Source organism: Aethina tumida, chromosome 5 (genome assembly GCF_024364675.1).
Source record: "Aethina tumida isolate Nest 87 chromosome 5, icAetTumi1.1, whole genome shotgun sequence".
NCBI lineage: Eukaryota > Metazoa > Arthropoda > Insecta > Coleoptera > Nitidulidae > Aethina > Aethina tumida.
In genome coordinates, this window is record NC_065439.1 from 11,495,775 (window position 1) to 11,521,988 (window position 26,214).

Genomic DNA, 26,214 nt, shown 5'->3' on the forward strand with positions numbered 1-26,214 from the left:
AACTTTCAAGCATCTCTTTTAATTAAACTTTTTTCTTTATTTATACAGAACATCTAAACGAAACTTTGTTACTACAAAATAATATTTATAATAACTTCTACAAATATTTTTATTTATTTTTCCAATTAGTTGTATACAAAACGAAATAAATTATGCACATTATGCACATTATCAGAAAAATTCTTTTATCAATTTATGCATTTCAAAATTATTTACTGTTGTTATGATTAAAGTAATTATATAATAACACATGTATTAAATTACGTTTCCAATTAAATTTACTGCTTTATTAAAACATAACCAAACCGTTTCGCTGAAACACGCTCATTAATAATTAATAATTCAACAGACAATATGTCTATAATAATAATTAAAATGTACATCCAATTCGAAAGTTTATTATTTATTTCAAGTTATGTTTAAAACATCGCCATCTTTTACGAAACACCATTAACGTCGTCAATTCTCTCAACTCCACTGCAGATTCCTGTAAAAGTACTCTGTAACTCTCAGCTTTAAATTGTAGATGGCACAAAATATATGATTTCAAAAGAAATCTTTCTGTTCTTAGAAATATATTACATATTTCTATAAGAAATTAAAAAGTATTACAAATGGCAGAAAATTCAACAAAGAAAACTAGTCGTAAATGTAAAATTCATAAGAAAACTAAAATTACGATTGACTTTAAAATGATCTTATTAATGAACATTAAAAATAAATTTTACTAATTAGAGAGATAATTAATAAAACAAAAAATACTTTTGTTTATTTCCTATACAAATTAAAGGTCGCATTTTTTGTAGTTTGTGTAATTGAGTTGATTTAAACTTAATGGAGTTTGCGTGGGAATATTAACAAACCGAAACTTTAACATGATTAAAAAGAATTTGTAAAGTAATTTAATACCGGAAATGAATGATGTAATTTATTTTAATTTTTCAGTTACATTAATGTAACGAGGCAACAATAAAGGTGTCAGAGCACCAATTCTATTGAGTGTCACGGCACAAACATAACATTTTATTACATTAAGCCATCGACATGTCAATTTGCCACTTTTGTAAAAGCCTCACACATTTATCAGGAAATATTGCACGCTCTCCTTTTATTTCCTGTCATGCTTGCCTTTGGACATTCGCAGACCTTTTCAAAAAAAAAAAAAAAAAAAAACATATTTCCGCTTAAAATCGAGGATAGATTGAGATTACCTTCGAAGTGTCGGTAAGATGGCTAAAAATAGCACGTGCAATCGGCTGCGATTGCCTTTTTTGAAACGGTCCTCGGGAATATTTATTTACTCTGTCTTTGCGAAAATCTAGGCCATTCGATTTCCTATTTTTAAAATGTCGATTTCCTGTTTCTATTTATTTAATTTTATTGTATTGTTAGTTTATTTCAGTTTTGTATTGATTTAGTATTGATTTTTAAAACCTTCTATTTCTTAAAATTGACTTCAGTTAGTGTCGAAAAAATATTTTTCGATTTTTTAAGTACTCTTTACATTCTGATAGTTCATGATAATGTATATTGGAACATTCCTCCCATTCTATTTATATTAAAACTAGCACAGTATCGGAAAATTGTTGTATAACCGCATGAAAACGGCGAAAAACAATTTAGCGGGACAGACGCAGACATGGAAACACGGCGAGAGAGGCGAGGAGTAGCCGCATATTGATTCGGATCCTGGTGCATGCTCTGCACTGGGTCAACAACTGGAGGCCAGAAATTCGCGTGGCTCCTGCTCTAGCCCGCTTAAATGCACCGCTTCCTGCCTTCCCGGCTCTTCCCTGTCCTAGTTTAGACGGCTCCTGACCTCCATATCCCGACCTAAAAACATCCCATCCGCCAAACTGATAATTATATTTCAAGCCGAGCAACAAATTGAAGATTGGACAATGAACGCGAGGAATTTGTGGTGCAGGTGCACTTGTGCGAAGTTCCATAAAGCATTACACTAGACGAACCTCATGCGGGGCTTTATGTCAAATTCTTTGCAATCCCGGACCACTTCAGCACCGAACCTGAAAGCGACTCTCTATTACCGAATGCCGCAGTTTCTGCTTTCATGTTTAAACGATCGGGTACAAATAGAAAAAAAAATCTGAATCGGCGCTATTAATTGAATTTCTCGTTATCAATTCAAATTACGATTTCGATCGGTTAGTTTTGGTGGAACATCGGGGGAAGGGACGAGCTAATTTAAAATCAAATTAACTTCGCACCAGTGCAAAAACGTTGCGTCGGAAAAATTTACATTTTACCAATTAGTTTTTCTTGAGGGGGTGTTTAAAAAAACTTTTGATTTACTCCTTGATAAAGTTTTAAGGATGGATTAAGTTATTTCTTATGAAAGTGGGGGCGATTGCGAGGCCGATCCGTTCTCGAGTTGTGTTATATCAATTTGGCTCGGTAATTTCAGAGCAAATCTCCGTTTAAATGGCACGTAATTGTTGTCTTATGTGATGAGGACTATTAAATTTATACACTTGAAATAATGCTAATTTCGGTTCGTTCAAAATTATAATAGGATTAAAATTTAAATTAATATAATTGTTTAAAGATTTTCGTTAGTGTGTATTATTATCTTTAATTTTATAAATTTTGTTTACTGTTGGTAAAAATAAATAAAAACCAATTGAACCTGCAAATATATGTTTGTTTAAGTTCAAGCTGCATGTATAAATAGTAATAATGTAAAAAATATATATAGATTAAAAAATAAAATAAATAATTTAGTCTAACATAAAAACTAGATTCGATGGACGTTATCTAATGATTTTTTTGGATTCTTCTTGTAAAAATTTACAAACAAACAGTTACAAATCTAGAAATAAAAAAAATAAAATTGATATATTATTTATTATATAATTATATAATGCAGTAAAAATCATTTATAACTGGCGCATTCACCAAAATATATCCATGTTTATAAACGTGAATAGAGGCTGTGGGTAAATTAAAGTTAATTGAATTGCAATTACCCCATGAAATACTGATTGTGTATAATATTATATTACTGACATTTATTTGTACCTGTAAAAAACACCAACAACGCATTCAGAAATTTGTTGTACAAGTAGGTACCTATTAAAATACAGAATTATTAAAATTTAAAGTCAATCGGGAAACGTATTGTGGTTTCTTTGTTCTATTTACTTCATATCTTTAAGGTATTTCAAACAAGCGTGTAGCACAATTTGTTTTATTAATTAATTAATGCTAAATGTTCAACATGCCTAGAGTAAAGAACAAGAAATAATTTTAGCTAATTAAACGAGTTCGATAGGTATAAACTAATATATATAAAGACAGAAGGAGAGATAATGCAAGTAGTTCCAGAAGACCCAGATATCCAAGACCGTCGTCTTAGATTATTGGCTCTAAGGAACAGGATGATTGCTGATGAATTTTTTGTCGATGAAGGCAGGTCATTGGTATCCGATCTGTTTCTTCTGTGGTCTTATCTCTAACAGCAAACCATGACTTCTATATGGAACGCCAACAGTGGGATGAAGAATACAATCACATTATGTTTAGTGATTAATCATTCTTTTTCTTGGGCATGCACGATGGTGATGCGTCGGTAAGGCGGCGACGTGGAGAAAGACGTGATCCTTTCTTTGCTGTGGAGAGTCATGTTTACAACACTATGGGTTTAATGGTATGGGGTGCTATTGCTTATGGTAGTAGTTCACCTTCATTTTCCGCTGGCAATATAACGTCGCAGTGATGTTTGGATGACGTTTTGGGGCCTTACTTTCATCCTTACATAAGAAGAGATTTCGGACTAATTTTTCAGCAAGATAATGCCCGTCCACATATTGTCATAAACTCATTAAACTTCCTGGAAACTTTCCATGCAAATTTACTACCTTGACCATCCAGATCTTCAGACCTTTCCCGAATCGAAAATGTATGGGATATGGGGGACGACGCTTAAGGAATTTACTTAATGAACTTAGACGTCAGATTCAGTTCGTGACGAATCAGATAACACAAGAAATTGTCGATAATCTCATTTAATCGATGCCACGACGTGGCATTATTAGCTTCTGACAATTTATGCTATAAGACTTTTGTTTAATATTTTAATCAATTATTGTTCTGTAATAGGTTAATATTTTTCCTCAAAATTCGCAATAAATAAATTATAATTAGGTGTGCGTTTTTTTTTGCACGCAGTATATTTTAAAATGGTATTAATTGTTTTAGATACTATTTTTATAAATTTTGGTAACGGTGGTAAACATGTAAGAATATCTTTAATCGTGTTTAGTTTTAGTAAGATTAATCAATCTCAATAAATTAATACTAAGTAACATTTATATTTTATGTCAAGATACAGAAGAAATCATTTATAACTGGCACATTCACCAAAATACATACATGTTTATAAAAATGAATTGAACATGGGGGTAAATGGAACAAGTTAATTGAACTGCAATTAGCCCTTGTAATACTGATCCATTGTATAGTATAGTATTCTATTACTCATTTTATTTGAGCGCTTCTTTAGTTTTAGTTTACCTTTAACCTTTATCTATCGCATTACTACAAGCCAATAATGATGAAAAGTGCTCTTATCCGATATATAGTATTTTTCTGTGGAAAATTGGGATAATAAAAGAGAATTAAGTTAAAAAAATATTGATTGATGGTTTGGTTTTCAATCGGGGTGAAAATACAAAATTGTGAAATATGGAATTCCGTTCTAGTGTCATCCCGTCAGATCGGATAACTTTGGCAACATTTCGCGCTGACGTTTCCATTATTTACGTTATTCACTCTTCGGTGTCCATCTCACTTACTGACGTGCAAATAAATAATACCGAGCCCGATTTCTTCGCTCACAGCCGTGCAATATTAAATATTGTTTCGCTTGAAATCCTCCAAAATTAAACTAAACTTGAGGAAATAGTTCGTTCGTTTATTAAATAATTTTGCGTAATCTGCGTAATGTTCGCCGCCGGAATGATATTCGTAATTCCGAAACGCCAACGTTAATACGCAGTACATTAAAATTTATATATTTATCTCGGAGGAAAAGCGGAAGTTGTGTATGAAGTCGGGCCGCAGTTCCTCCAACTTTCCCGTTGTAAACGAGTTACCGAAAACCGACTACCGCGTTCCCATTTAATTACACGAAAAGCGAACTTTGTGTTTTTGTTTTGGGGATAACATTAAAACCGTGTACTTTTTGATAAGAAAACATTTAAATCTCCTTTATGAGCCTGTAGTAAGATTATTCGTAACGTTACGTATCAAAAGTAATTTAAAAATGGGTCGACATGTTTCGGGTATTTCACTTTATGGACATGTGTCAACGAAACAATGTTTCTGTGTCTCGTTACTCTTAATTTAGTCTGTTACTGTCACAAATTTAACATATTAAGTCCCCGATAATGGATCAGTCCTTTTAATTAAACGAATGTGGTCGGCGGGAATGCGGAAATACTGTCAACCATTTCAGATTTATTTGGTGGCTATTTTTTCCGTGTCAATAAAATGCTTGATGAGGTTTCTGTATTTTACAAATTTAACGTCATTTTTAACACTGCAAAATATAAATTATTAACGTTTTCATAAAGGTTTTGTAATTAAATTTACTGTTATTATGTTAAAATATATGGTTTTAATTTGATGATTTGATTTCGTTACAGGAAATGTAAAATTAATATAATAATTTTATAATATATAAAACAGGATTACTCATAATTTTAATACTTAATTAGGGGCAATGTGACAAAAACCTTTGTTGATTTTTATTTCAATGAAATCCAATATTTAATATATATATACCGTATCAAAAATGATGAGCGTGTCTACTCGCATATTGAGACGGAACATCAATACCCCTTTGTAAACAAAAAGGAAAGATATACATGCAATTATGTGGGCGGGCCGAACTGACTGGAGGGGATCATTTGGTTTTGCTGCGTTTAGCATGCGGTTCGTCTCCGCAGACGTTGTTTTTAGTAATTTTATTTAATTTTTGGGATACATTTTTTTTTGAAAAAAGTAGTTTATTTTTAGAATACTTATTTTTGTTTTTGATATACCCTCAAAAAATATTTCATTTTACAGATTGAAAATTATACAAAGTTACGGAATTTAAATGGAGCATCCGAAGAACTCGAACTACATCCCTACGCATACGGAGAGTTACTAAATGCATTCGCAAAGATTAATTTACATTGTGCGCCGGCGCGCACCAGCACGGCGCATTGTCTCTGAGAGTAGGGATTCTTACTACCGGGCAAAACTTTTCTCTCTTTGTCGTGCATCCATCTCTTACAACATCCAGACACGAAGAGCATTTTTCGTACGGTATATATATATATATATATATATATATATATATATATATATTGGCATTCTCGCTTTAGCAAAATTTTACCTGACCTCAAAATTCTCTCAAATCTACAACTTTCAAAGTATAGAGTTAAATAACTGTTAATATTTTTGTGGGAGTGTATTCTATTGATATCTGCCATTTTTTTCCTTAATTACTTCGATTCTGTTATTACATGGCCATCCAAAACAGTCGCTATATTTAGATGACTTTAACTTTTATCTCAAAATTTCTATTTGGTTCAAATTTTCAGGTATGTTAGTTTATTATGTCCCCAACAAACCCTGAAAAATTCAACTATCGTTTCGAGCTTGAATCCGAGTTATAAATTTTCAAACATCTCGAAATTAGTCATGGAAAGAATGTATGTGATGGAACTGGAGCTACGACAAAAAGAACAGCGATGCGCCAATAAATATCACCTATTTCAATCCCATACTTTTTCTTGATGCTAAAATTTGTTGCACATGTCTTTAAGATTCACTTTATGTGTAGAACTACAGCAAGAAACAAAACTTCGAGAATAAGAACAGCAGATAGCGTATACAAAAGTCTTAAAACCAGTATTCTTATCGTAAATAATAATCAACTTATTCGATTGTTTAAGTGTGTTGTCATCAAAGCCGACAAAAAGCACACATCGTGATGGCACTGTGTGTATTATTTCAGACACACACCTGTTCATATAACGTCCTTCAATATCCACTAATAACTGACTAGAACAATAGCAATCAACACATCACCATCAACCAGTGTGATCTAGACACTGGCAATGAAACAAACAAAAAAATTAGTTCGGGAAATTAATATATACACCGATTAATGATTAGATGTAATCAGGACAAATATATCCTTCGACATTAATATTATCAGTGAACATGAACGTTAAGATCTAAAGTGAACGTATACGATTTATTCGATAAAAGTAAGCGGAATTACGAACAGAAAGATCAACTTACGGGATGCTATTACCGGAAACTGATGGAAATTTAAACATCAACGACATCAGCAATGCCTTTAATTTACCTTCAAGCTACATGAGAGTCCACGAAAGACGTAGAAATACCTTCTCGTAGACATAAGTACGTTATTATGGTCGTCTATTGTTCACACATTTACAGGTAATACAAATTGGGAGAAAACACAAACTTTGCTTTTACCAGGTTAAAAGTCAATTACTTCAGCTGAGATTCCGGATTCAGTAATTAACCAAGAATTGTTTGGTCTGGGTGGACGTTCAAAAAATGAAGTTGAAATTGACAATCAGAGGGTTGTACTATACTCACTGTTGCTTTGGAAACATATAAAACTCATTTAGTATTGAACTTCACAGTTCTGTAAAATCAATTAATAAAAGTAATGAATTGGAGTTAAAAATACAAATGAAAATGACAAAATATCACACAATCAAATGGGCATCAGTAGCAACGAAGCTAGAGAATCTTCTCTCTTCGAAGAGAGAAGAAGTCTGCTTCATAGTGGAAGATTTACTGTCTTTATTGTACATGATGTCTCTTTCAGGATTCAGATGGATCAAACTCTTTTCGTACTGTATACGGGACGTCCTATCGTATGCATAAGTGGTCTGCCACTTCGTTGACATCAGGGAGACAACCTCTACATATGGTTTAATGTTTTAGGTTTTTCATTATAATATAACATTTGTTATCAAGTCTTTTAATTTTAGAAATTGTTATTTAATGTTCCATATAATAAAATAAATACAATTTTGTGATTATAAAATGAATTGTGAATTCGGAAACACATTCTGGACATTCTGTAAATCGACTTTCTGAGGTCTAAGATGATTTATATTTAAGAATCGAATCGAAACGCGGCGTGAATTTTGTGAATTATATGTCATATATTAATTTCAAATTATGTATCAAGAACTGTGTTGGAGATTCGCAGCCAGTTTCTTATATTCAATTTTAATAATGAAAAAGACAAAAAGAAACACTTGTTTACTTCGCGGCTAATATAAAAACAGTTCGGAATACAAAATACATACACATAAATAATTATAAAATTAAGAGTGCAAATAATTTTTAAAAAATCCATTGTTGATAAAAATATGTCAAAATAGTGAAAATATAAAATAATTTTCAAAAACAGGTAATTCATATAATTTAGTCATTTTATTTATTCATTTATTTTTTTCTCAAATTTCTAAATATTTGTATAACATAACGTACACAATCTCATAAACAATTTAAATAAATAAAAAAGTACAAAATGTGTGTAAATGATAGAATCTGGAAACGATAGAATGAATAAACATTATTACTAGTATATTATATATGTTTACTCGATAAATAAATTAATTTTAATCTTATATATATTTTTCTTTGTTTTCATTTACAATATTGATATTTAATTTATTTGTTTAATTATAAAAAACATTAAATAATAGTAATTACAAAATTATATAACATGAAAATCTAATGTATACATTTTTTAATATCTTACACTCGAGGTTTTTTAAACTGAATGCAAAAACATTTAAAGAATACCATTTATAGAAACAGATTACAAATGATGAATGTGTTATAAGATACAATAACAAATAATGTTTAAAGAAACAATCAATGAAAAACAATTGTGAAGATCTCTTTTTCGTCGCTTATTACAACGAAATATATGTTACATTGTTAATAACTATTGTTATTTTATGGTTTTAATTTTAATCTACATAAAGAAATTAATAGCAAAATTGTCCATAAAATAAAGTTAAATACATAATACAGCATAAGACTAAATACAATTAACAATATGCCATTGTTATTAAATAGAATATTACATACTGATAACATTTAAGAAATTGTCGTGTATCGTGAAATTTACTCATAGGCTCGAACAATTTCTAAACAGTCGATCTTTTTTATTATATTTGTTAATAACATATATTATTATAACATTCAAAATGTTTTAATACGCACTATTTTACGTTTCGTAAATACTTGATTTTGTTACGAAAATAGTTAATTTTTGTTTCTTGTATGTAATATTTTAAATATTTTTAAAATATATCACATTAGTTCAAATACTAATTTAAATCATTTTTAAACTAATTCAAAATAATATTAATTAAGATTATTTTCATATTAGTTATTTAAATAATCGCTTTAAATAATGTATTTATTATAACAATTTCAAAAAAACAAATAATATTCTCTGAATGACTGAAGGTTAAAAAATTAGTTAATAATTTGCCGTATTTCAATCCTTGCAGTTCTGTTTATAGTATAAAATGTTATTCTGTAATTTCGTTACACTTTAGACAGTGTCAAAACTTATACTGATTCGGTTTTTGAACCTAAACGATGCGCGGTAACAGAATGTGACGGTCGAAATCAAGCGCTTCGAAAAGTGGCAGACCACTTATATATCCGATAGTACCTGAAAGAAAGTGCTGCATCTAACGTTAAATTTCAGTGTTTTTTGATTTTGTAAATGTATACATTTGTGACAAATATCTTGTATTTGCGGAAAATTATATTGCACTATTTTATTCAAAAGAAATCTGCAGCTTAAGTACATAGAATTCTTACGGTGACAATGCTCTGTCGGAGGCGATATTCAGAGATTGTTTCGACGATTCAAAAACAATGATTTTCAACTCATAAAGAACGTTCTGGTGCACCGAATAAATTGGAAGATAAATAATTTGATCACGGCTGAAGTCAGACGCTAGCAGAATTTGTATTAACATTACCAATAGATGAATCAACAGTTAACAGTTTAAAACGTTTAAAACCAAGACACTCGGTACCATATGTTTTGAAGCTGAGACACGTCAAATGGCGTTTTCTCATGTGTAAACTACTACTTCAATGTCCGAAAAGTTTTTTTTCTTGCACCATATTGTGTCTGGTAATGAAAAGTGGATACACGAAGATAAGGTAAAACGTAGAAAGTCATGGCTTATGCCAAACATGCATTAACATCGACCGCAAAACCAAATAATCATAGTTCGAAGCTCTACGGAATGTAATTTATTATGAGCTAATCAAACCAAATGAGACTCTGTTGCCAGAAAGATGGAAGAAAGTAGTGGCTAGTGATGACCAATACTTTGCATGAAATATTTTTCCTCCATACATTTTATATAAAGCTTTGTAAAAAATCAGCGGAAACTTATTCAATGTCCTAATAGTCTTTATAAACTTGAATTCTGGTGATGTGGTGACTCAAGTCTTATGGGACAAAATGTCTCCATCATTGCCATTTGGTCAACCAATAAAATTAATGAATCTTTGTTACCCTCAATAACAGTTTTCCTCATTATAAAACCTTTAACAAAATAACATATATGTAATCAGAGACAAAACATTTGCATACTAACCCTTTGTATTACTATTATTTATCAAATTGAACAAATCACTATAGAAATAATTATCTTACATTATCTCCAAATTATTAAAACTATTGATTATATTAACAAACCTGTGACTTATTGGGATTTGGGGAGTAGCTCAGATAAATACAGAATCCAAATAAATACAAAATACTTTATTAACAAATAACTAACAATAGGAAACAAACAATAATAATAATTATTTTAACTTACGCTAAGGGCCATCTTTAAGGATGAGAGTGACACATAAGTACATTGTACTTATTCCACCTTTTATCTCATTATCCTTGTGACTTTTTTCCAACTAGTTATCTTTTATATTTTATTTAATTATACAATAGACTGATGTTTATTAACTCCGACGATTTCCTTATTCAGTATGTAGTACAATCAGTCATCATCAACTATAATGTTACTATAAAAAATACATACTACTGGAAATCTCAAATAATGAAATAAAAAAAATTATAAATATCTACTATAATTATGCCTGACTTATTTATTATTACTCTTCTGGAACCGTAAAAATATTGAAAATTTTCCTACCTTTGAAATTAAATTGGCATTATCTCTAAAATAAAACCATAAGTTTTAACTTTTTTGCTATTATTACAAGTTGAAATATTCTACAGACTTGAAAACTGTTAATAGATTTCCCAAGTTAACTCCTGTTTTCAAAATATCATCAAAGTATTACATTTGAGTACAAGGTGACATATATTGGTCAGCATAGTATTTTTAAGGAAATTTTAATCTTTCAGTTTAAATTGTACAGAAGACAAATATTTTAAACAATTCTATAACTATAGTGGTTGGATAATTATAAGCAAATAAAAAAAGTATTTTTTTCATTTCATATTTTCCAACTTTGTTTCTTAGACTACTATTTCAAGTAAAAAAAGTTATTACATTAATTTCGATTTATTTGGCGAGTAAGAAAAATGTTCTAAGTGAATTCATCAACATTGCTAATACAATCGATAAGAATCGAAGCAAGTACACTATTAAATCCGCCCTCTATAAATCTTGGTTTATTAAAAACCAATAAATGTAATGCATTTCTATTTCTTAACACCGGTCTTTTAAAATATTAAAGATGTGATGCAGAAATATGACGAATTTGTGAAAATATTAAATGAAAATGACTCACAAACTAATATAATATGTGAAAATTGTTAAGTATTTGCTACCTTCAAAACAGTTATACTATTGGTATCAATATTTTCTAAAAATACAATTCTTGTAGTCTCATCTGGATATTATTTTCGCGTAATAATAGTATATTTTATTTGAAGTGCAAAATTATCAATATTTACATTTTTCTCAGTATAAATAGAGAACATAACTAACTTTATTTTGTAGAAAAAAAAATGTTAAATTATTTTATATGATTTAATTTCAATTATAATATAAAATATACGAAAAGCATAATGAGAGTTTTATATTCCATTAAGTTTTTTTATTTTTATATGACTCTTGTCCCTTGAACGTTTGAAAGTGCGATACAATAATTGTATATTTATATAGTTTAAAATATTCGTCTTTTTCCTCTATAATTATATATAAAATAGAGTAATTTCTTGTAAACAATACCATTATTGTAGATCAATATATAATTTCATATATTGCAATTTGCATAAATATTATCTATTAAATTAAATGAACAATATTTATATTCCGGAGAATGCTCGGGAAATATCATAAAATCGTACTACTATTTCTATTTTATCGCAATATTATCAAAAATATAACATTTCCCAGCACCTGTTAAAAACTTGTTTCTGAAATAAACCTTTCAGAATAAAAAGAGTAATCGGTGAATTTTGGAACCGTTGCATCGAAGTATATAATATATGTATTAAATCGAATATTCGGCTCGTTCGTGGATCGCTTTCCATTTAAGTTAGGGGCGAACGGGCAACTGTAACTTATCCGAACTTATCGTCGACCCCGCAACTTTTCGCGCCCACACGGTTTTGTTTCCACATTGGATCGCACCTCTGGATCGCATAAATTTTCATTAAAATCTCATCAACTTTATTAAAATATCGCGAAACAATATGAGTAATGTACACGAGTGTAAAAATATTGGGGCGGAAAACGGAAGAATTGTAGTAAATTATATTATTAATCGAGTGGAAAAAAAAAAACGTGAAAGCAGGAAAGTAATTCATGTGCAGTAAATGGAGTTTGACGTGGTGCGTTTTGTATTATTCGTGTGTTGTAATTTGCTGAAGATGTTTTATTAGTGTCTTCCGCCTTTTAATAAATCATTTTTCGCAAATTGTTTCGTTCGTGTGCCAGTTTTAATAAACGCGAAATTCCTGTTTTTGATAAAGCAATTATCCCCTCAGTTTCACAATTTCGTATGTGATTTATTTTACCATATATGCTCTATTAAGTCTATGAATATAGAATATATTTAAATGTTATTATTTTATATATTGAAATATTAAATACCGATTTCATTGCTAAAATAAATTACGATAAATTTAATGAGTAATATAATAACATAAATTATGAGTTCAAGGAAAATGTCATTTGGAAATAAAAGTACATAATTTAGTGCGCTAAAATAGCTATATTGATTAAGTTAATGTTCATGCTAAGAATCCATTAAACCATAAATAAAAGTTCATCGATATGAATGAAAAAAAGAACTAACATCATTTATTATTCATGTAATTTAATGAATTTAAACCCTTCATAAAACCCGATTAAAATAAAAAATAAATAAATAAATAATTAAAAGTTAAATTATTTTTACTTATTGTGGAATATCAGAAACTTAAATAATTAAATTCTATTTTTTTTACAGGGGTTTTGATGATTTAAGGTTTTTGTCTAGAATTAAATTTTAACTTTACGAACGAAAGGGGAAGTAACAAATGTCACTATTTTTTAAATATTTGAAATATTATTCTTACTATTAATACAGATTGGGTGATTCTACCCTCATCTAAGGAGGACTAATCGTCGGATATAAAGGTTAATAATCCTATTAGATAGAAATTGTAGTCAGACATCACTAAAAAAAAAAAACATTCTCTAATTTGTCGTCACAAATCTTTCAAAAGTCTAATAATAATTTACTTTTATAATTACTACTTTTGTAATTAATCAACAAATCAATTTTAATTTACCATTAACATTTGAAATACTATTTAAATACAATAATATATATTGTTATAACTTCATAAAACATAAACAACATAGAATATAAATAAGTGAAATATTTTTTTATTGATCCATGAAACAAAACTTACAAATAGCTAATGAAATGTTTATTTATAGTCTAATTTTATTGAGACATATACAATATAAAAATACAATATTATTTCTATTTTTTGTCTTTTAAAAATATGGATTTACATAATATAAGTTGCTTAAAATCTTATTCTTGCTCAGGTTACTCCACATTATTACGGGATAACATTTAGATCTTTGTTTTTTAATAAAACCGCTATTAAAATTCATGGTTTTAAATCAGAGTTCGTATTTTGATCTCTTGTAACCGATCCCGAAACGATGTTCCGAAACTATCGACTGCCAATGCATAAATTTTCTTTGCGGCAACGCGAATCTATTATTTTTCCTTCTTGCGTTCCAGCAATTTCCGTAGAGTAATATTAAAATAATGGAGAATGTAATCTGAATGTCAAGACGCACAGCGACGAAAATCCTTTGAAAATACCACATCGATTTATAGTTTATTGTGTTAAACAAAATGCGGCGATAAATAAGTGTGTCCAAATGAAGGCATTTTAGCAAACTCGCAAACCAAGAAATGTTAAACTTGTTTAACAGTTCGGCCCTTCAATTTTTCCAACTTTGTAAATGTTTTTGTGCGGGTTTCGGTCACGTTTCTGGAGTTAAAACCGACTTTTTTACACTGCGGACTGAAAATAACTTTTATTGAAATATAATGATGTTAGATTTAATGGAACTGGTCTCATATTTTGATTGATTTCTATACACACTTTTCTAACTGATATCATAATCCTGATTGTTTTTTCGAACTGGGTTCAATTATTATCGGTTTGCAAAAATTTAAGGCTTTTGACACCATAAACCAATATAAAAGGAAGCCAAAATTAATTTATAAAATCTGAGTGATGTTCAGTGAAATGGAGTTCCCTAAGATTCATTTCTAGACCTGCTGTTATTTATAATATATATAAATGATTGGATGATTACTTTTTAGTGAAACTGAAGATCCCTGCTGCTGCACCTAAGCACACTCAACCATTGAAAATCATGCACTGAAATACAAAATAAATTTTCCTGTGGATAAGAATAAAGGAAAAAATAATGTTTACATTGATCAAACAATTTATTGTCTGACATGCATATAAAATCAACAAAACATCGAATTCAATTTCGTTTATCGATTAAAATAATTAAAGATATATATCAAAAGTTTGGATTGCCTTCAAGTATGCTCTAAACTTTACGAATCCTCGAAGATGGGAACAACAAATATTGATATAAACAGTTTATAGACAATGTGGATTAAATATAGCGTGAATTTCGTGATGCCATCGTGTGTTAATAATCAAGCTTTGTCCTAATATAGACAGAATTTCCTAATCAATAAATTAGTGTGACCGAGATCACACTTCTCGCCAATGTGATCGTTTATATTTAATTTTGTGTTTGCGTCAATTTCTAGTTATAAATGTATAATGAATGAAAAATGTTCTGTTGGTTTGTTGATTCTCTATTTAAATATTGACGATGAAATCTAATTATAATCCTGATTTTGTAATATTGATAAGATGAATAACAATTTTAGAAATTTAGATGGTATTTAAACTAAATTAAATTTAAAACGCTGGTCTTTTATAATTAAAAATACACACAGTGACATAGAAAAAGGAATGCATAGACCTGATGGTCATATTGATTTTTGCTGTACAGTTTTAGGTGATTGAGCATAATGGGTCATTAAAAATTCAATACTGAAAATTAAGAATCTCCACGATGATCCAGATGCTCACCTTGGCATTGATTTAAAGATGAAATTTCATCTCATTCTATGCCAATTCTACTTGAATCTGAAGGTCTGCCAAAGCGGAAGTCTATTGCCTATAATATCCCACACGTTTTCAATCGTTGGTAAATCCGGATATCTTATTGTTCATGACGACAAATTTACGTGGGAATGATGGAAACATTCCAAAGAAACCGTCGCAAAATGAGGAGTTCCAAAATATCCTAAATATATATTCTATTTTCACAAACAGAAGTCCTGTTTTTTTAGCCAAATACTCCCTTAAACTTATTACCAAATTAATGAAATTATCCCTTAAAAAATTCAAACGTGAAATGATTATTAAAATGTATTAGCTCATTTTTTTAGAGATCAGTAAACAGTTTCTTCTACAATCCATATTTTCAAACAAAACATAATAGTCGATAAACACAATAATTGCTAATTTTCATGTTAGTTGTTCTAATACATTTACAAAAGTATTCCAGTATTCAGTATTCCAAGGCAAATGTAAATTAAAAAAAAATGTTTACATTGATAATTAAAAATATAATGATAACGAAAGGTTCGACATCCAATTACAAATTTAATCCAGGCGAACGGAAATAAATTTACATTTCATTTCGCATCGATAATTTTTTATTTTTATATGCAATTAAAACTGAGGATTTGTGCCCGAATTAATATTTGCATTTGTTTATTAAAATAACAATAATTTATCGATGTAATAATTAACAATAAAACTAGAGCAAACATAAAATAGATTAAATGAAACACAGTGCAAAGATTCATTGTTGTAGGAACACAGTGTTTAAAAGCACTTCCTAAAAAATAAAAAAGGACAAGTTTTCCATTGAACAAAACGCTCTTGATAAAGTATTGTCCATAAAACTAACCCAACGGCACGATTTCAAGACGCCTCAATAAAGTTTTATCTTTTTTGAAGTTGAATGGCCAAGAGTTTAATTAAATTTAGTGGAAAAGGTGGCAAAATGTGGGAGGTGTTTTTTGTGAACTTTAATGGTGCATTAACAAACATAGAAGGAAGAACGTTCAATCATTTTTTTTTGTCAATATTGTTTCATATTGTTGGTGGAAATGTGGTTTATCTATAAATATTCGCGCGGACGTTTTCCCATTTTCCGATAGGAAACAAGAGAGATCAGGTGTTCAATTCTGAAAATACCATTACGCACATAAATCCGAACGTCCGCTTTAACTATGCTGACAATTCATCCAATAAATTGGATGCAACAACAAAAACAATCTCGGAACGTTTATTTTTCTCTGTGTGTAAACAAGAGTTTAGTTTTTTTATGATTACGTTATGTGACTCTAAATGTGTTAAGTTTTTAAACAATGATTTATGCCCTCGCTCGCCTCCACAAGGTTTATTTTTATATTCAACAGAGTTTATAAAGAGCAACGGTCACACTAAGGGGCAGGTAAACATTAACAAAAGGACTAAAAAATATACACTCAGTGACAGGATATAGAAGACACCACTGGATAAATAGTAAGATTTCATTGGCTTTTGGTGAAGAGTTTGGGATAAAAGACGGTAGTAAATGATTATAAATTCAGAGTTAAATACTGAGTTGATCAATATCACTGTTTAAAACTAATGAATTGGACCTAATTGCGTAGGTACGAGGCCACTGTAACACATGTACTTAAATTTCTTACCCTCACAAATCTATAAAGAGGTGTCATAAGTCTGCAGACCTTGTATATGAACTACAAATGTAACATCATTCTGTACAAACATTTCGGAAACACCCTGTACAGAGTAACATGTCATGATAATTATGTAGAGTCAAAATCCAGATTAAATCCTTTAAAACTGACGCATTCACCAAAATTTATAGTTTTCAACCTACACAGAATTTCAATTCAATTATACATGTTTGACTAAATTTAAATTAACACTCATAATTTTTACCATAATTCTTGTTTAAATATCACATTTGTTCATATTGAAATTTCGAGTATTCGTGTACCTAATTTGCGTAGGTACGACGCCAGTGCAACTCCATGCACATAAATTTGTTACTCTCACATATCTCTAAATAACTGTCATAAGTCTGCTGACGTTGTATACGAACTACAACCCGTAACAACATTCTGTACAAACCTTTCGGAGATACCTTATACAGAGTAAAATGTCATAAAATTTATATAGAGACAAAATCCAGATTAAATCAGATGAAACAGAATTTCAATTCAATTATAGATGTTTAACTAAATTTAAATTAATATAAACACTCATAATTTTCACCATAATTCTTGTTTAAATATCACATTTGTTCATAGTGAAATTTCGAGTATTCGTGTACCTAATTTGCATAGGTACGACGCCAGTGCAACTCCATGCGCATAAATTTGTTACCCTCACAAATTTCTAAAGAAGTAAGTCTGCTGACGTTGTATATGAACTACAACCCGCAACAACATTCTGTACAAACCTCTCGGAAACACCCTGTATAGAGTAACATGTCCTAATATTTATGTAGAGACAAAATCCAGATAAAATCCTTTAAAACTGACGCATTCACCAAAATTTGTAGTTTTTAATCTACCCAGAATTTCAATTCATTTATACAAATTTTATTTAATAAAAACCCTCATAATTGTTACCATAATTCTTATTTGAATGTCACAGTTGGTCACGATGAAGTTTCGAGTGTACCTAATTTGCGTAGGTACCAGGCCTCTGCGAAAGATAAAATTTTCATCTCCATGCACATAAATTTGTTATCCTCACAAATCTCTAAAGATCTGTCATAAGTCTGCGGACCTTGTATATGAACTACAAATTTATTCGATTTTAAAAACAGATTCCAAGTTTGCATGTTGCGAAAGCTGAGAAATTTACATTCACAAAACTTGACAAACACGTCCCTAAACTAAGACGATAACCATCTGATTAATTAATTTAATTAATTAAGTTAATACATTTTTATAATCTGTCGCCTAGTACATTATAAAATGCTTTGAAAGAAAGACAAAAGTTCGCTTGGGATTAATGAATCTTAAAATCCCGATTGGAAAATATAAAAATGAAAATTTAATTAAATCCGGAAGTAGTGAGGGTGTGCTTAAAGAATTAAGCCCGAACCGTTCCATTTGTAAGCTTCGAATCGTTCGTGAGAGTGTCCAGGCGGAAAATTACAATTTAAAATTTTCCTTTATCACGTCGGATTTGTGTGTCATAAAGCCGAAATGATTTATTGATGTTTCACTTTTTTATACCCATTTTAGTGTTTGAATATGTACATCTCGTCGCATTTGATTTGATTTCCAGTAGGAGAGAACAACGAGTTATAAATAAAACTGCGCTCCTTGTTTACCACGAACTGAATTTATTTCCTCCGATAAGTCCACATCGATTAGAAACCTACGCGTTCGAGCGGAATCCCTTAATGCCGATTAGCATTTTTCTCGAAATGTAAAAGGCAGACAGCAAAGTCGAAAGGGCATTTATCCAGTGCCGGAAGTTAATCAGTGGGAAAGTCGCGCTCGAATGATTGATGGTTGCACTTGTACACTTGCATCGAGTCGAACTAGGTGTAGGTCAACAACAGCTAAGATCACTAGTTCGAAGGTTACTAAAGTAACCACCGACTAATCGATAATTTACTTTACACCCAAGTTTATTACGTGAAGTGAAGCAATTTTCTATTTTAGTATTTTTACTGTCTGTTGCCAATTCACAGGTAACAAAAATCAATTATATTCACATAAAAACGTGTGTACGTTATGGAGGAAATTTCTTAAGTTCCCAAATGGTTTAAGTACAGTTTAAAAGCTTCAAAACAACTTTTATTTAGTATTTTCTACTTGCAGGACAATTTTCAAACGATCATTGAAACACTCAATCAACCTGATTACTCAAAGTACATATACGGGACATTAAAAAAAAAACCGTTGACTGAATGAAACCGGAATGAATGAACACCACCGGCAATCACGTAAGTGACGGGGGCCCAAATTCGGAATCGAAAGCCGGTCCGGAGTCCGGACTCAGGAGACGCCGACTCGGGAGTCGCGGGGGCGCTTGCGTCGTCGTCGAGAGCGTCGCCGGTTCCCGTGTACCACCGGGACGCCAGTCTGACTGCGGACGGACGATTGCGTCCTGACGACCCTCTGCACCGCTCATCTATCGCATCGCGGCACCGATCGGCGTCGCGACGGACCGAATATCGTGTAAAATTTTTTGGGTCAACTTATTTTATTTTTTTATTTTTTTAATTTTTGTCGGGGTCGCGGTGGTGCGCAGCTGTGTGAATTTTTGTGGGATTTTTTGAGTATTTTTTTGGATGAGTTTTTGGAGGAATTTTTGGAAGGAGTTGTGGTGAGGCTAGACAAGATTCAAGGACTCCGTCAAGGATTTGTTAGTAACTTTTTTCTTTTATTTTTTCCTTAAATAAATTTGTATTATCTTTTTGATAAGATAATAATTGTCAACGTTAAATTAAATAAATTATCCAACTAAAATTTATGTTAAAATATTAAAAATAAACTACCTAGTTCAAATACAAAAAATTACCATTTTTAATTATGCTAATTTGGAAATGAAACTTGAAGTAACAAAAGAATAAAACGTACGAAAGTAATTGATAAACAGAAGTTATGTAACACTGAGTAGACGTTCATGGATTTAGCTTCAGTGACACAAATTGTTTTAACCCTTTTATTCTTTATTCAAAATTAATCAAGATTAATTACAAATAGACTCAATTATTTTGTATTAAAATTTATGATAGTTTACTGTATTATAAATGTTTTTAATTTATATTTTTTACGTATTTTTTAATTATTGCTTAAAAGTATTAAAATATTCTTATATTTATTAGATAAATATTTAATAGATTTTTTCTAATATTTAAAAAGAGATATTGTTAATATCTAAATATTTTAAATTTTTATATATTATTATATTACATTTTTTATTTTTCTATTTTGGACTATATATGCCTTTTACATCCTGTAGAATCATAAATAAAAAATATCGTTAAATAAATATTAAATAGATATTTATGAAATATTAAAAATATCAAAATATATATTTCAATATTAATGAAAATATTCAATTAAAATAAAATAAAATAAAATAAATTATTGTCCTATGAAAGGATTCAAAACAAAACCAGCAACAAAAGAAATGCAATACATTAAATAACATTATTTTTACAAAATGTATGATGGTTTATTTATATCATAATACATTTAATTTAAATTTATGTCCTTTTATTTAGTATTATTGGTGTCTTTTTAATTACTAAAAAATGTGTTTTAAATATATTATTATTATTATTATTATCTTTTTGTAATACTAGCAGTAGTTATATACTTCTAAAAACAAATACTTTAAATATAATGATTGAATGAAATAAGTATTTGATTAAAAATTTAATAATAAATATATAAATAATTTTTATTTTTATATTTTGAAGTCTAAATGCACAATTATATCAAATAATAATAAAAATAAAAAGCGTATACGTATTTTATTAAAAAATTTAAATATAATTGTAAATTATTCTCCTATAAAAGGATTCAAAAGAATGCCAACAACAAAAGAAATGCAATACATTAAATAACATTATTTTAATAAAATGTATGATGGTTTATTTATATTATAATATATTTTAATTTAAATTTATGTGCTTTTATTTAGTACTATTGGTGTATTTTTAAATACTATAAAATGTGTTTTAAATATATTATTATTATTATTATTATTATTATCTTTTTGTAATATTAATAGTCGTTATGTACTCTTAAAAAAATACTTTGAATATATTTCTTTAACGGAAAATCATAATAATTGAATGAAATAAATATTTGATTAAAAATAAATATATAAATAGTTTTTATTTTCATATTTTGAAGTCTAAATGCAAAATTATATCAAATAATAATAAAAATAAAAATGCGTATACGTATTTTATTAAGAAATTTAAAAATAATTATTAACAAACAAATTCATAAATTATTCTACTATGAAAGTATTCAAAATAAAACCAACAACAAAAGAATGCAATACATTAAATATATATATATATATATATATATATATATAAAATTTTAACAAAATGTATGATGGATTATTTATATCATAAAATATTTTAACTTAAATTTATGTCCTTTTATTTTGTATTATTGGTGTATTTTTCAATACTATAAATGTGTTTAAATGTTTTTGTATTACTAGTAGTAGTTATGTAGTTTCAAAAACAAATACTTTGAATTTCTTTAACGGGAAAACATAATAATTGAATGAAATAAATATTTCATTAGAAATTTAGAAATAAATACATAAATATTTTTATTTTTATATTTTGAAATTTAAATGCACAATTATATCAAATAATAATAAAAATAAAAAAGCGCATACACATACATTTTATTAAGAACTTTAAAAATAATAATTAACAAATAAAATTATAAATTATTCTTCAAAACAATATTATGACATATAACATAAAATAAATTATAAAACAACAATATATGAACAGCAAAAATATTTACTTACCTAATATTTAATACAAAATTTGAATTGAAAGAAATTTTTAAAATATAATAAATATAAGAATTTAACAAAATGATTCGATATATATACAAAAAGATTCTTGCCCAGAATTCATCCTCTCGTCAAACATTGTCATGCGAAACAATTCAAGACAAAACCAACAATAAAAAAAACTGCAATAATAACCGATTCGTCAATAAAACATCGTATTGTTTGCGTTCGGAATCGATATGGACGGTGGATGGTTATTTCGACGAATGTTCGAGGGGTCGAACAAATCCCGCAGTCTGATTTTCGTGCGTGCGACGAGATAAAAGCTGACATGCATCCACTCACGCTTTTTTTACTCGATTTTTTGTCCCGAGGATAAATTGGATACTGTTTGTGATACATATTTGTCGAAGGTAGATGCGATTGTCGATTAATCGAGTAGGATGTTTTGCCGTGCCTTTATTGGAACCATTCATTTTCATCCGAGATCATAAACACTTGTTTGGTTTATGTAATAATTAATGAATGGCACGAGAAGTACAGCAGTTAAAAGGACAAAGTGTCATCCCCATTTTTAAGAGGGTCCTACAACAGACCTAATTGCAATTTAATGAGGTTGAATAATGAAAGTTTAAAATGTTGGTAAATTTCAACGTCCCAAGTCAAAACCTCTTATGGACTTGAATTTTTAACAAGTAAACAAGAGTAACGAAGCTGCTTCTTTATTTATTATTTATTTGTTTTAAGTGAGTCATTTCAGTAACGATATTTATACAAAAGCTTCATAATTTTATTCTTTCTCATAAATTGTAGATTGTTTTTCGGGTTTGGATAATGTTTTCTTAATCTCGAGTTTAAACAAAACGATTCCATTAACTCGAATTCATAATTCGCCATTTTAATTATCTGCCTCAAAATCGAATTAATATTTTTTTTCCGTTCCAAATTAATTTGTAATCGGAAAAGTTATGTTTAAACTTTAAGGCTTAGGAACTTAAAATTAAGCAACTAGAAACTTAATTTCGGTAAGCACACAAAACGAGCTTTTAACTTCATACGAATTTAATGTTGAACGAGTATTTTAAACAAATTTTAAAGATATTTGTACTACTAGCTTTATCGCGTAGGCCCTTAATAATACAAAACTCGCCTGTATAACGTAGCAAAATTGAAAATTCCGTTAGAAAATCGCGAGATCAATGCGAAAATAAAGACAAGACGGAATTAGAAATGGCCGATCGCATTATCCATCCCCGCCGAACGCAATAAATACACGTAGCGGGCAACAAAAGAAAAATAATTTAGAAAAAAAGAAACGAAAGGAAAAACTAAAATGGAGTGGCTTTGTGCGACGTAAGAACGTGCACCGGCAAGAGAAAACGGATTTCGGAGTCTAATTCGAAATGTATCCGAGTTATTATTGTGCCGAGCGTTGGGAAAGGATGTAATGATCCTCGGCGGGGGAAAAGAATGGGAGGTGCGCGAAATCCCGAACGCGTTATTGTGCCGATGCAATTATATTTATATGCGCTGAATGATCATCTCGTATTTCTTCTTCAGATTAATTTTCTTCGTAGCATAACATTTATTTTATTTACTTTCGTATTTTTAAATGAAAATTGATGAACGTGGATGTTGCGATTAATAACACCACCAAATTACATAGAAATAAAGAATTAAAATAGAATAATTCGATTCGACATTTTAACTATGAGAATTTAGCAATTAATACTTTCTTCATTTACATGTATGTAGTGGGCACTTTTACCAACATTTTAACACATGCTGTAAGGGGTTACCGATGGTAATTTGATTACTATAGATAATAAATCGGTAAAACAATCGATGATGATGAACAATTTTCATTCAATTAATTTCAATATCACTAACCTTTGTTTTCGTTGAACAGATCTTCTTCAACTAATATGATGTCTCACACACAATACTCTTCAAATCTTGCACCAAACCGAAATATTAGTCAATTACTCACTGTTTTACTGCTCTTCAATTTATAAGACGGGACTAGTTAAAATTCAGGTTCAAACAACCTAACTATATTAACATATAAATATAAGAAAAAAAAACAAAACAAATAAAAATATGAAATTGAATGATTTAAAATTAACTTAAATACTTGGTAAAGAGGTTGAAATTTTAAAAATTGATTCAATAAACAGTAAGTAAAATAAAAACTAAAAGACTTGTATCTAGAAAAATTCTGGTCAACAACGATCCTACTTCAACCAATCAGATGAACTAAATAAATGTTCCTTTTATCAACATTGTTACCAAACTAATTTAAGAGTTTTCCTAAAGATATCCTAATCTAAATAATAATGTACTTGGTCTAAAAAACTTTAATACAATTCATTTGAATATTATTCAATTTATGATATGAGTTACTATTCTCTAAAATTCTACACAGGGATTATTTAGTCAACCGTTTAATTAATTAATTTAATTTAATTTACGAATATTTTATTAGTTTTTCATATAAACACGCAGCATTCATTTAAGCTTCAAACCCACTGTGCGACCACACCCTGACATTTAAAAAGAGTTCGAAAAGAAATCACATATGTTAAAAATCAAGTAACGTATAGATTAATATAAATATAATTTAAAATAAATTTTGTACAATTTTACGACTATTTTACGATTAACATATGCATGATTAATTTTAAAAAGACTCGTGAGAAGAGAGAAAGAGAACATGAACGTGCCCTAAAAATTTCACCCACGAATAACAGTTTTCTAGCTGTTAGAATACACTTGTCCGACGAACAATTTATAATACTCATTTTCACAAATTTTCCTTATTTTGTGCCATAACTGAGGCTAAATTAAATAAAAATTTTTTTGTATATATCAATTTCTTTCTTATATATTAATGCAATAATAACAGGTCTGCAAAGTGTTTTTTCACAATTGTCCTGCTTTTTTATCGTTGAAATTTCTACTTCTATCTAATCCAGGTCTTATCGAAGTAAACAGAATTATGTTAAAGTCTCTCCATATAAATATCAGTCAAATAAAAAACCTTACGAAGACTTCGTAGGAGCCATTTCAATATATTATCCCTCAAATCCGTAATCTGATGTAGATTTTTTTATACATGTCAATATCTCCTATTTTTTTATATTTTTATGTAAAATCACTGATTCGTAATATATGTTTACCTATGTTAATTCTCCTTCTTTACTTGTTATTAAAGTATATGAAATTAAATTAATTAAATTATTATTTAGAATTTTTTTTATTAAAGCAAGAAGAATTTTGTTGAATCATCTCTAAGCTCAAACATTAGATGTTACTACGTATTTCATCTTATCTGTTTAAATACTCTCAAATCCAAGTTAAAAATTTTTAAACACATCAGTCTCTCATCATTTTTATTGCATTTTCATGTTATAATCAGTGGTTTGTAAGTTAAGAATACCAAATTACCCTGGTTTTCTTCTAATTAAGGTTACTGTCTCTCTGGTTAAATTAGATTACACACATTTAATGTAGTCATAAAGAACAATTTTCGACATCAGTGCTTGATTGTTGTTAATTTAATTTTTAACGAAGAAGATAGAATTATGTTAAATCATTTTCAAATAAATCTTGGCCTAATATAAATCTAGAGACTTTAGATGTTACTCGATGTGTACTTCAATATCTTATCGTTTTCTGAAACATTCATTTAGTATTTTTTATATATGTCAATCTTTTTATTTTAATAATATAATCATTGCTTTGTTTACCAAATAAACCTGCTTTTGTCGTCCTTATCCAAATTAAAATATTATATACATTCAATTTGGCCATTAGGAAAAGAGTTTAAAGTTTAAATTGTTGATAATTAAATTTTTATCGAAGTACGTAGAATTATATTGAATACTCTTCATATACATTTCTATATAACAAAAAATTGAAGAACTTAGATGTCAATAACTCTCTACTTGTGAGAACATTTGTTTATAGAGTATGAGTAC

General features: G+C 29.1%; 1 protein-coding gene across 2 annotated transcripts in view; it reads left to right on the forward strand.

The window, feature by feature from the left end:
* The first annotated feature begins 19,868 nt into the window (after nt 1-19,868).
* LOC109593933 (octopamine receptor beta-3R-like) overlaps nt 19,869-26,214 on the forward strand; it is a 70,112-nt gene continuing 63,766 nt past the window's right edge. For both annotated transcript variants that reach the window (XM_049967680.1, XM_049967681.1), the window contains exon 1: nt 19,869-20,101. The gene's annotated coding sequence lies outside the window, so the exon portion shown is untranslated. The remainder of the gene's footprint in view (nt 20,102-26,214) is intronic.